At 46.2% G+C, this 13,411-nt stretch overlaps 1 protein-coding gene across 1 annotated transcript in view; it reads right to left on the reverse strand.

The window, feature by feature from the left end:
* The window catches only part of RHBDL2 (rhomboid like 2), a 52,804-nt gene extending 39,931 nt beyond the window's left edge, over window positions 1-12,873 (reverse strand). The window contains exons 1-2 of the mRNA XM_030324767.2: window positions 12,767-12,873; window positions 8,536-8,629 (exon numbers count right to left, since the gene is read on the reverse strand). The gene's annotated coding sequence lies outside the window, so the exon portion shown is untranslated. The remainder of the gene's footprint in view (window positions 1-8,535; window positions 8,630-12,766) is intronic.
* Between the last annotated feature and the right edge of the window lie 538 nt (window positions 12,874-13,411).

Consider the following 13,411-nt stretch of genomic DNA (forward strand, 5'->3'; position numbering starts at 1 on the left):
CTCTTGACTTGTATCCTTTATGATAAGCCAGTACTAATAAGTAAAGCCCTCTCCTAAGTTCTGTGAGCTGTTCTAGCAAATTATTAAGCCCAAGGAAGTGGGGCGGGGGGGAGGGGTGACAGAAACCCCAAATTATAGCCAGTTGATCAAAAGTACTGGAAGTCCAGACTTGCAACTGGGGTTTGAAGTGGGGAGCAGTCATATGAAACTGAGCCCTTAGCCAGTGGGGAAGTTAGTGGCAGAATTGCTTGGCGTGAAAAACCCACATATTTGGTGTCAGAAGTGTGAATAGGAGTCGAGAAATAGTTTTTATTTTCCCACCCAATGTGCTTTCAATAAAATGTATTTACTGGTGTAGTCAACCTGAATCACTCTCTGCCCTTGCAACCAAGAACCTAACAACACCTGAATAGCCAAGAAACTCTTCTACCTGCGGTCTTCCTGTTATAAGTTAAACTCATTTCTTGTTCTGTGTGAGGGAGACACAGTGCAAGGAGAGCACAGAACCAGGAGACCTGTTTTTTGGTCTAGACTCTGCCACTTCCTGGCTGTGTGAGCTGGAGCCTGTCCCTTCCATGCTCTGAACCATGGCTCTCTCTCACGTGCACAGTGAATTGGACAGTCTGCCCCCCAGACCAGTAGTTCTCTAAACTGGCTATGCCTTAGAATCTCCTTGAGCATTTGTTTTTCAACATCAGTTTCCATACAGCTTCCTGGGCCCCACTCCTGAAAACACTAATTGGATAGATTTAGCAGATCTCTGACAAGTGATGTAGAGACAGCAGCACCTTGGAGACCACAAAGTAAGGACTCCAGGGTCCAGTCCTCTGACAAACTCTGTGATCATCCAACAGAGAGTTCCTGGCACACAGGAGGTGTTTGGAAAATACTTACACCTGTGTAAAGGGTAAACAAACTCTCTGCAACTTTTCTGTAAATCTAAAATTATTCCAAAATAAAAGGTTTATTTGAAAGAATACTGGAAGGAGGGGAGCCTGGGCAGCTCAGTCAGTTAAGCGCCCGACTTCAGCTCAGGTCATGATCTCACCTGAGTTCAAGCTCTGCATCAGGCTCTGCGCTGACAGCACAGAGCCTGCTTCAGATCCTGTGTCTCCCTCTCTCTCTCTGTCCCTCCCCTGCTTGCTCTCTCTCAAAAATAAATAAACATTGAAAACAAACAAACAAACAAAAAACGGATACTGGAAGGAAGGAGAGGGGAATCTATCCAGACCACATTAACCAAAACTCTTACATCACTTTTTGTTGAAAAGCGCCTCCCACTACCCTTTTCCTCTACATTCCATCCTATTATCATTCCCATCGCTGACCTGTCAGAGGAGACCCATAGAGCCACCACACCCTCATGGCTACAAAAGGACTTGTCAGCTGACTTTTTGCTCGGCACTGTGAAGATCCGAGTTCTGCTCCCAGCATAGTCCTTCATTTCTCTGTGCCTCAGTGTCCTCAGCTGTCAAACAGACCCCCTTTCTCTCCTTAGTATCTCACAGAATTATTGTAAGAAGCAAATGAAATAAGAGTTGCCATAAGAGTGGGCACTTTACTGCCTGCCAGATTCTATGCTAAGCACTCAATGAGCATTCTCTTCATTAATTTTCACGACCTTATAAAATAGGATAATAACAAAAAAAATTGTTTTTAATAAAACAGGATAATAACACCCCCATTTTATAGATAAGGAAACTCAGGCTCCAAAGTAACTTGATCAAGGTAACGCAGCCAGTGAGGGGAGAGCTGGGAGAGGAACCCAGGGTGTCTGACCCACAGACCCTGTGTGCTCCTCGGCCCTGTGATTTCTGTGCACCAAGTGTTAAAGAAGCGTACATCTTTATGTTGATTATGTTCATCCCGTCTTTCCCTCTACCCTAATCTCCCTCTTCTTCCCCCAGCTCCCCAAACAGATCCACACCAGAGCCTGGGGGTTTCCAAGTGGCAGGCCATCAGCCCAGAGGATGGGGCTGGGAATCCCCACCATTCCCACTGCTGCCACAGGGAGTCAAGATGGAAATAGGCACCCAGGAAAGGGATGGGATTTGCCTCTCTGAAAACCCAGAGGACTAAGTCAGGCTCACCTTCCCTTCTTCATCTCACCCAGGAGAGCACAGGCACAGCCACCCGCCTTAGGACAACTCCTCTTTGGCAGAAAGAGACTTTCGATCATTAGTTTGTGCTGTTTTGCTAGTTGCATTCAAATGAGTAGGTTTTAAATATCTGAATTGTTTCTTTAAACAGCTGGCCCCACCCATTCATTGGTACCAGGCCGGCCCTTGCCAAGGCTGAGTCCTGCCTTGATGTGGCCTGGGAGCCCAGGAGGCTGGGCGGCAGGCTGTGCTGGGTGTACCCAATTTTTGCCCAGCCGGACCTGGCGGGGAGGCTTTTGGTGGCGTTGCTAGGCAACCTGGGTAATTGGAGAGGCCACAGATTGGGCTTCTGGGCCACAGAGATTAACAGCCTCCTTCATCACACTGCAAACCATCATTATGCCCAGTTCCAGGGGCCTGCAGCAATCTCTGTGGTTTAGCCTGAAAGAGCGCTTTTTTAGCTACAGAAATTAAGAACCAGCCTTTCAATATTATGGGTTTGTGGCTGTGGTTGTTTTCTTTTTGCTACATCTCTGAGGATACACTTGGAACAAATAAGCAAAAGATTTAAAAACAAAAAATGCTTTCACAAACCCCCTTTTCCAGAAGTTTTTCTTACTCCTAAAGCAAAGCAAACTTGCACTCAACTTTGAGGGTAACTAAGGCAGAGACACTCTGCCTCCCGAGGTCTCTGCACACCCACTATGTGTTAAAAGCTTCTCCCTTGGAATCCCACACAACCGTGGCTGTGATTCGGGGTGGGGAACCGGGGCCTTTGTCACGGGCAAGGCCTCTCAATAGGAAAATGTCTTTTTGTGTCTCTCCCATTAGCAGCAATTGTAATATCTCCCCCTTCCTAGTCTACAGAACCACTTTTACTTATACCATTTCAGTGGATCCTCCTAGCTGCCCTGTGAAGATGACATCATTATTATTCCCATTTTACAGATGAGCAATGAAAGCAAGAGAGGCAACTGTGATCATATACCTACCCAGTCACACGAAAGCTGGGACATAAGGCCATTTTTCTGAGGCGATCCTGAGCTCTCCACTATACTATACTACTTTCCCCAGAGCTATCTAAGATATGACATATATATTTGTACCTTATTGTAATATAAGTAATAGTAACAATAATACACACTGGTGTAGAGACACAAGAACCTCATCCTGTACCTCATACTGTCCTCAACACATCATCCTTGTTGATTGTGGTCAGGCTTTCGAAGCTGCCTCGTGTACACTAAGGAATATGGAAGAATTCCCAGAGATGGACACCCTATTTAGCTACTTTAACAGACCTAGCATACCAGAGTGCAGGGCTCAAGAGAGACATTGACCCTGAGCCACCTCTTCCTTAATTCAAGGAGAGGACTCTGTTTGATAGCATTATGACACTACTACGTTAGTGCCTTAAGTAAGGAGGCAGAATCATTGCTTTCATTAGATATTTGTAGGTACTTTTCAAAAGGTCTTTTAGTACTTCATTGGCAATGTTTCTTGAACAGTGGTCTTTTGATAATGAACAACTGTGCTAGTGTGCACGGGACTAGGGATTTCTTGGGATGTAGAACTTGGGACGCTAAAACCAGGACAGTGCTGGGCAAACTGAGGACAGTCACCTGTCATAGACCACCTACATCAGAATCATCCGGGGAGGTCAGGTGAAAGTGGCTGGTTCTAATCCTATGGCAGTGGTTCTTAACCTTGGCCACACATCAGAATTATCTGAGAAGATTATAAAAAAAATATTGATGTTTGGGCTCACCCCAGAACAATGGCATCAGAGCCTCTGGAGCGAGGGCCTGGATACTGTATATTTTAATGTGCAACCCAGACTGAAAGCTCATACCCTAGAGATTTGGATTCAGAGGGTCTGGGCTGGGGTCTTGCCCAGGAATCGGCATGCCTTTTTGACAGCTCCCCAGGGGATTCTTATGTACACCGTGGTTTAATGACCAATGAAGTTTTACATGATGTATGCATTCACTGGACAAGCATTCTCTGAATGCCTTCTGTATGTTGGGCTCTGGAAACACAAAGAAAAAAAACAAAACAAAACAAAACAAAATACTTCCTGTTTCCAGGCCCTCCCTACCCAGCAAGGAATAAAATTCTACACATTGTTCCAACATGGTATACTGTGATTTAGATTTATAAAGTGAGTCAGCACCAGCAGGGTGATTACAGTTAATCTGTTCACAGAAACCTAGTGTGATACACAGATATAGAGATAGATAGATAGATAGATAGATAGATAGATAGATAGAGTGGGATTTGTTTCTCCCGTCCTTGAATCTGGGCTAGCCCTGTGACAGGCTTTGACCAATAATACGTGGTAGAAGTAGCACCTCCCAAGGCCAAGCCTTAAGCCTGCAGCCCCCACTCTTGTTCCTCTTAGAAACCTGATTCCATATAAGAAAGTTGGCTACTGGGGCACTTGGCTGTAAAGCATGCAGCTCTTGACCTCGGGGTCCTGAGTTTAAGCCCCATGTTGGGCATAGAGCTTACTTTTAAAAAATAAATAAATAATAATAACAGAAGATAAAGGAGCACGTGGGGTGGCCCAGTCAATTAAACATCCAACTTCTGCTCAGGCCATGATCTCTCAGTTCGTGAGTCTGAGCCCCGCACCAGCGGGCTCTCTGCTGTCAACACAGAGCCTGCTTCAGACCTGCTGTCTCCTTCTCTCTCTGCTCCTCCCCAGCCTACTCTCTCTCTCTCTCTCTCTCTCTCTCAAAAATGAGTAAACATTTTTTTTAAAGTAAAAACTAATAATAATAAGGCTGACTACCCTGAAGCCACCATGTTATGAGGAAGTCCAAGCTACTCATATGGAGAGAGAGACCATGTAGAAGAGCACCAAGGTGCCAGACCTATGAGTGAGTGAAGCCTTCTTAGACCTTATAGCCCAGCTCATCCACCAACTGAATATAGCCAAGTCAGTGACGCCAGCCAATACCATACAGGGCAGAAGAACAGCTCAGCTGGACCCCGCCCAAATTCCAGACCCACAAAATCATGACAAAATAAAATGATTGTTGTTTTAAGCCACCACATTTTGGGGTGATTTGTTAACACAGCAATAGTTACCAACATACGTCACCAGAACTAGAAGACAGAATGGCGTCCCATACCATTCTGCCTTCCCATTAGCATTGTCCATCTTGGTATCCCTCCAGAGAGTAGACTGCTGATGTCTTACCTGAAATAGTCTCCATCTCAGTTTCCACTCCTGCCCCCGCCCTCCAAAACAAACACAACTATAAATCAGAGTCTAGCAGAATATAGCAACTCTCTCCTTAAAACCTCTTAAAGGGGAGCACTTGGGTGGCTCATATGGTTGAGCGACCAACTCTTAATTGCGGCTCAGGGCTTGATCTCGCAGTTCGTGGGATCAAGCCCCATGTTGGGCTGCAGCGCAGAGCCTGCTTGGGATTTTCTCTCCCTCTCTCTCTGCCCCTCCCCCCTCACACTCTCATACTCTCACTCTCTCAAAATAAATAAACATTAAGAAAACACCTCTCAATGGTTTCCCACTGTCTTCCAGATAAATACAAGATCCTTATCAAGGCTGGTAAGGTCCTGCACAACCTAACTTCTGCCTTCTTTGTAGAATTTTACCACTCTCCCCCAACCTCTATTTTTTCTTTTATACACTGTTTCCCTTTTATATATATGTATTTTTATTGAAATATTATTTTTGGGGCGCCTGGGTGGCTCCGTCGGTTGAGCGTCCGACTTCGGCTCAGGTCATGATCTCACAGCTGGTGAGTTCGAGCCCCGCGTCGGGCTCTGTGCTGACAGCTCAGAGCCTGGAGCCTGCTTCTGCTTCTGTTTCTGTGTCTCCCTCTCTCTCTGCCCCTAACCCCCTCGCATTCTGTCTCTGTCAAAAATAAACATTAAAAAAAATTTTTTTAATGAAATATTATTTTTATTGAAGTATTATTAGTTTCAGGCATACAAAATAATGATTCAACAATTATATACGTTACAAAATGCTCACCACAATAGGTGTAGTTACCACCTGTCACCATATAACATTACTGTAGTACTATTGACTATATTCCTATGCTGTACTTTTCATCCCCATGACTTATTTTGTAAGTGGAAATTTGTACCCCTTTATCCCCTCCACTTATTTCACCTATCCCACCTCCACCTGCTTTTGGCAACCACCAGTTTATTCTCTGTTTATCCATTTGCTTTGTTTTTTAGATTCCACAAATAAGTAAAGTAGTTGTCTTTCTGTCTGATTTATTTCACTTAGCACAATACCCTCTAGGTCCATCTATGTTGTTACGAATGGCAAGATTTCATTCTTTTTTATGGCTGAATAGCATTCCATTATATATATCACATCTCCTTTACCCATTCATCTACTGGTGGACCCTGAGGTTACTTCCCTATCATGGCTATTGTAAATAATGCTACAATAAACATAGGGGTGCGGGCATCTTTTTGAATGAGTGTTTTCAGGGTGCCTGGGTGGTTCAGTCGCTTCTCTTAAGCATCCGACTCTTGATTTCGCCTCAGGTCATGATCTCATGGTTCATGAGTTCAAGCCCCATGTCAGGCTCTACCCCAACAGCTTGGAGCCTGCTTGGGATTCTCTCTCTCCCTCTCTCTCTCTTTCTCTCTCTCTCTCTCTCTGCTCCTCTCTTTCTCAAAATAAAAAAAATAAACATTAAAAAAATGAATTAGTGTTTTCATTTTCTTCAGGTAAATACCCAGAATAAGAATTTCTGGATCACATGCCATTTCAATTTTTAATTTTTTTTAGGAAATTCCATAATGTTTCCCACAAGTTCTTCTTTCTATCCCAGGAACACCCCAAGCTTTCTCCTGCCTCAGGGTCTTTGCACTTGCCGTTCCCTTGACCTAAACCTTTCTCCCTCACCCCTTCACCCCTCCCACACACCCTAATGTATATACACACGGCTACCTCCTTCATAACAAAGAGCACCTCCCTAGGAAGTCTTCCTTGACCCACCCCTGTGCTCACCCCAGATATTCTATCACATTCCTCAGCTTATTTGCTCCCAGCACTTGTCACCATCTAAAAATATCTGATGTGTTTATTCATTGTCTGTCTTTTCTACTCGAATATGAACTGCAGAAAAAATAGAGAATGTGTATTTTTGACTCCAACTGTAGGTGCTCAGTAAAAGTTTGCTAAATAAGCCATCGAGAAATGGAGAAGGAAGGAAGTATGGAGTAATAGAAATCACAGCAATCAGAAAACCCTGATCTTACTTCACTTCTGCCTCTGCTTACCTGCGGACAAGCCACTTCAGCTCCTGAGTCCTGACCACAAACCTCATCACCACCATGATGCACATGGCCAGTGATGTGTATGTATACCATATGCCAGAAGTCTTCACATTGTTTTGCTCACGAATCCCCATTAGATTTTTTTTTATGTTTATTTAGTTTTGAGAGAGAGAGAGAGAGAATGAGTGAGTATGCGTGAGCGGGAGAGGGGCAGGGAGAGAGGGAAACAGAGGATCTGAAGCAGGCTCTGGGCAGACAGCAGAGAGCCTGATGCGGGGCTCAGGCTCACAAACCATGAGATGTGACTTGAGCCGAAGGGAGAGGTTCAACTGACTGAGCCACCCAGGTGCCCCCCCCCATCAGATTTTGAAAAAGCTATGACCCTTTCACACATTTTTATGATAATGACTAAAATTATTTTTCACAAGTTAAAATAGTTTCCAAGATAGAATTTTCTGGAGAGTGCCTGGCTGGCTCAGTTGGTAGAGCAAATTAACTCTTGATCTTGGGGTTGTGAGTTCGAGCCCCACATTGGGTGTGGAGATTACTTAAAAATAAAAATCTTTTAAAAACACCAAAAGAGAGAATTTCTGGCATAGTCTTATTAGAAACATGCATCTAAACCTTGAAGCTATAGATTTAGCTGATTCAATTTATGAAAAATGTCTGCCATGTAATCCAGTTGTTAAAGTCAGGCCTTACTGTCAAACCAATCTGCCAAACCAGAATAATTCTCTATCTGTAAGAAAATCCACCTTCATTTTTAAAATTTCTACAAATGAGTTTATCTATATCCCCATGACAATTAACTCAGGTCCCAATTAACTCTACGATACAATAGAAAAAGAGCTAAGGCACATACATTTAAAGTAGAGTAGCATAATGGTTAAAAGCACGAATTCTAGAGGGGAGGTTCTGGAGTTCAAGTCCTGATTCTGCCACTTAATAGCTCTGTGACCTTGGGTGACTTATTAAATCTGTGGTTGCTGGGGTCCCTGGCTGGCTCAGTCAGTAAAGCACACAATTCTCAATCTCAAACTCTCAAACTCAGGAGTTCAAGCCCCAAGTTGGTGTAGAGCTTACTTAAAAAATAATAATAAAACAAATGAAAAGTAAATTCTAAGAGTCTGTAGTAAGGCACCACCCCTTCAGTTTATCTTACCTAATCTCTCAGGAACAAAGCATTCTCCAATTGTCCTGGTTTTTAAATCCCCAAACAATGCGCCATAGAATGATTCAGGACAAATCTAGTAAAGCTAGAGAAGGGAAACAACAAAAGCAGAAGTTAGGGTCTCCTGGCTGGCTCAGTTGGTAGAGCATGTGACTCTCAATATCAGGGTCTTGAGTCTAAGCCCCACATTGGACATGAAGCGGGAAGGGAAGGGAAGGGAAGGGAAGGGAAGGGAAGGGAAGCCAGAAGGGAAAGGAAGGGAAAGAAGGGAAGGGAAGGGAAGGGAAGGGAAGGGAAGGGAAGGGAAGGGAAGGGAAGGGAAGGGAAGGGAAGGGAAAGGAAGGGAAGCCAGAAGGGAAAGGAAGGGAAAGAAGGGAAGGGAAGGGAAGGGAAGGGAAGGGAAGGGAAAGGAAGGGAAAGGAAGGGAAGCCAGAAGGGAAAGGAAGGGAAAGAAGGGAAGGGAAGGGAAGGGAAGGGAAGGGAAGGGAAGAGAAGGGAAGGGAAGCCAGAAGGGAAAGGAAGGGAAAGAAGGGAAGGGAAGGGAAGCCAGAAGGGAAAGGGAGGGAAGGAAGGGAAGAAGCAGGGAAGGAAGGAAGGAAGGAAGGAAGGAAGGAAGGAAGGAAGGAAGGAAGGAAGGAAGAGAGTTCACAAGGATAACTTAAAAGAATCCAGTCAAGCAGATTGCTGTTAGGAAATACCTATAGAATCTGAAGGTCTGGAAACTGATTCTCTGAAAGCTATCCATGCCCACGTACCCCCAGTTCCATATTTAACACAAACTCCAGGGCATATTCAGAGCCTAATATAATTCCTGGTGTCCCGCCTACAACTCCTTCTCTCTCCTTTACGTAAGAAAGCACAAATTAGCAAGCAGTATACCCCAAAATTTGCTCCCAATTATGCAAATGTAAATCATTTGTATATTTCAATACTTTTATTAGAAAGAATAGATCAGGGGCACCTGGGTGGCTCAGTTAGTTAAGCATCTCTTGAATCTGGCTCCGGTCATGATCTCACGGTTCATATGTTCGAGCCTCGCATCAGGCTCTGCGCTGACAGTGCAGAGCCTGCTTGGATTCTCTCTCTGTCCCTCTCTCGCTGCCCTCCCCCATTCATTCTCTCTCTTTCTCCCCCCCCCCCCGCCCTGTCTCTCTCTCAAAATAAATAAATAAACTTTAAAAAAAAAAAAAAAAGAATGGATTGGCTGTAACCCAGCAAACAGCTGAGGACAAAGCACCAGTAGAGATCAGGACACAAGGCAAGTTAGGAGGCCCTTCATGAACCATTATGAAGCCCAAAAAAGGAAGTCCTAACCCAGATCCTAAAAAGAAAGGTTCATTTGCTCAGACAGGTAGGAACTCTGTTAGGCCTAGAGATCTTGGTGCCATTTCCGTGACTCCCATGCATCAGCCACACTTCTGAAATACAAATCAGATGGTGTCCTCCTTTTGCTAAATCCCTTCAATAGTTACCCAATACCCTTGGGATAAAATCTAGTGTCCTTGACAAGGCTCATGACCTGAGCCCTGCCTATTTACCCATCCTCATTTCTTGCCATTCTTCCATATATACTCTCCGCTTCAGCCATGCACTAGGCCTTTTCATGAGCATCTCTCTCTGCCAGAATCTTCCCTCCCCAATTTGTTCACCTGGTGAAGTTCTAACAAACCCCTTCAAGACCCTGTCCTAAACACCTCCTCTGCAAAGCCTTACTGAACATCGACCATGAGCCTGCCATTGGCTAGGCCCTGGATACAGTAGAGAACAAAGCCAACATGGTAGAATTAAATGCCCCTCATAGTTCCCTCTCCAGGCTCTGCTCCTGTCTAGGGTACCATGTCTTCTTTGTGTTATCACCATCCTCCTCCACAAGGCTGTGAGTGCCTTGAGGATAAGACTTCAGTTTTATTCATCTTTGAATCCCTATCAGGGAGCCCACAGAATGTATCAAAAAATGTTTCTTGGAGCCATTTAGCCACAAAGGACTCATGCAATATTTCTTTTTTTTTTTTAATTTTTTTAAAAGTATATTTATTTATTTTGAGAGAGAGAGAGAGAGTACAAGCAGGTCAGGGGCAGAAAGAAAGAGAATATCCCAAGCAAGCTCTGCGCTGTCAGATCATGACCTGAACTGAAGTAGGAGGCTTAACCGACTGAGCCACCCAGGCAACCCCAAACACTTCTGTATTAGGGATATACAAAGTGCTGGTTACACAAACTGTGAACAAACAGACATGGTCCCTGCCTTCTTGGGACCAATAGAGCACTTGACTGAATGAATGATGGATGAATAAGTGAATGAATTCATGAATCAGGAAGAGGTGTGCTCCTCCCCGCTGGGACGAAGCAGCCCAGAGCAGGAGATGTCCAGGAATTAAGAAACTGGTGTCTAGGAAGTTGGGGAGAATGATCATGTCCTTTTGTTCTTTCCCATACAGAGGAACTTGAAAGACAAGGAGTTGAACAAAGAGCATGGAGTCTAGAGTCTGACCTAGTCTTGAATTCTGGATCCATTAGTTACTAGCCATGTGACCTTAGACAATCCCTTAGCCTGTAGTATCTTCATTTCTTCATCTGTAAAATGGTGATAATAATAATATCATAACAGGGTTATGATTCAATGAGATAATGCATTTAAAAGCCCTTAGGGGTGTCTGGGTGGCTCAGTGTGGACTGAGCATCAGATCTCAGCCCAGGTCATGATCTCACAGTCCCTGGGTTCAAGCGGCATTGGTCTGTCAGCACAGAGCCTGGAGCCTGCTTCAGATTCTGTCTCCATCTCTCTCTGCCCCTCCCCTACTCACTCTCTCTACTCCTCCTCCCTTAAAAATAAATAAACATTTTAAAAATGTTTATTTATTTATTTTTAATTTAAAAGCCCTTAGCCTGAGGCCAGGCAGAGTTGGTTTTAGGAATTGGTAGTTCCCATCACTTGCTCAATGTGAGTGCAAATTCAGAAACTGCAGGAGAGCCTGCTGGGAACATCTTTTCCCTCCACTGCAGTCCCAGCCCTGGTCCAGTTCTTCCCTACCCAGTCCCCCCCTACCGCTTTTGAGCCTCCCTCTCCCATCTCCACCTTCCCCTTCGCTACCCATTCTAGGTTTACAAGTCTGGCCTAAGTGCTTTCAAGGCCAGGGGTTGTCTCACAGATCTTTACAACCCTACAGAGAGGGGAGGTGGCGGTAGGGAGGAGCAGGGCAGGGAGGGGAGCCAAAGAAGGAAAGAGCACAGGTGTTTATTGAGGCCCCCACTACGTCCCTGGGCACCCAGCTGGGTGCCTGATATGCGTTGTCCTCCTGCGGTCATAACAACACCACTTTAGGGATGAGGAAGCTGGGGCTCAGGAAGTGAACAGGAGAGCTGGAATATGAATCCAAGTGTCTGAGCAACCCCAAAATAATCTTCCACTCTGCCAGGCTGCCCACCAGCTTATAATTATAAATGCGTGTGAAATACATACAGTTTCCTATTCCCCAGAGGTTGTGTGCCCCCCCCCCCAGAATCCAGGTATATGCTCAAACAATGATGAATAAACAAATGAATAATAACAAATGAATGAGCAAAATCCCTCAGATACCGGTACCAGGAAGGAGGAAACAAATAACGTTGGGGAGGCGCCTAGCAGGAAGAAGCTGGAGAGGCTGTTTCCCATGGCTGTGGTCTCTAATGTGGGGAAGGAGGTCTAGCAACTGGCTTGGTTGGAGGGAGAAAAAGTTGGGGGACAGACGTGGGGAGGGAGGTTGCTTCCTGGGGGAAACGTGAAGAAGGAGAGAAAGCCAGTGATCGACCAGAACCTTGAAGGAGAGTGGCGTGACCTGGTCCCGCCAACCGTGTCCCTGGGGGAGAAGCCAGACACAGCCCCCCCACTCATGACTCAACACGCTACTTTTATTTATTATTTTTTAAGCTTATTTATTTACTTAAGGAATCTCTACACCCAAGGTGGGGCTCGAACTCACCACCTGAGATCAAGAGTCGCATGCTCCCCGGACTGAGCCAGCTGGGCGCCCCTCAACATGTTACTTTTAAATGAAAGTTGCAGGATCCCAAGCGGCCATCCTGAAGGTACTCCCGGAGGGAGGTTGCCCAGAGAGTACCCCACGCGGCTCCTTCCCGCAAGAGCCCCGCGGCCTCCGCCTTTTTGACCCCCTGACGCTTCCTGCCCCGCGGCCTCCTCCCCACCGCGGGCCTCCCTCCACCCGTCCCAGCTCCCGCTGCTTACCTCGGGAGGGCCGACGGCGGTCCCAGCCGGGACAGGCTGCAACCCCCGCGGTTCCCGGGCGCCTGGGCCAAGGGGCTGCCTCCCCTGCCCTGAAGTTCCCGCCCTGCCAGGAAGCTCCGTGGTCCCTCCCCCAAACTAAAATCGTCCCAACAGGTTCCCAGCCGCCCAGCCCAGGGGGAGGGAGGCTGAGGAAATCCCCTCCCCGCCTTGACACCCGGCCTGGGCCGGGCCAGCCAGCTCTGCAGTCTCACTCCTGGCGGGCCCTGGATGAATGAGTCCTCCCCTCCGCCTGCCTGGGACTGAGCCAGGGAGCCTGTGACAGGCTCTGCTCTTTCTCTGTGGCCCTGGCATTGAACTCCGTTTCCTCCTCGAGTCCCTACCGTCCTGGCTAGGTCTGCATCTGTTTCCTTCCCTACTCGGCCCCACGGGGAAGACTCAGCAGTGGTGGTCTTTGGTTGTGCTGTGGCCGGAAGCCAGATTGGTACTGGACACCAGAGTGCAGTGACTCGTTGACCCTCAGCAGGGATTTAGTGACAAGCCCCCTGGGTTCCATCTGGCAAACGCATTCTGGGCTCCTGGGTGGCTCATTAGGTTGAGTTTCAGACTTGGGCTCAGGTCAAGATCTCACTGAGTTCAGCCCTACAG

The sequence above is a fragment of the Lynx canadensis genome, chromosome C1, assembly GCF_007474595.2.
Source record: "Lynx canadensis isolate LIC74 chromosome C1, mLynCan4.pri.v2, whole genome shotgun sequence".
Lineage (NCBI taxonomy): Eukaryota > Metazoa > Chordata > Mammalia > Carnivora > Felidae > Lynx > Lynx canadensis.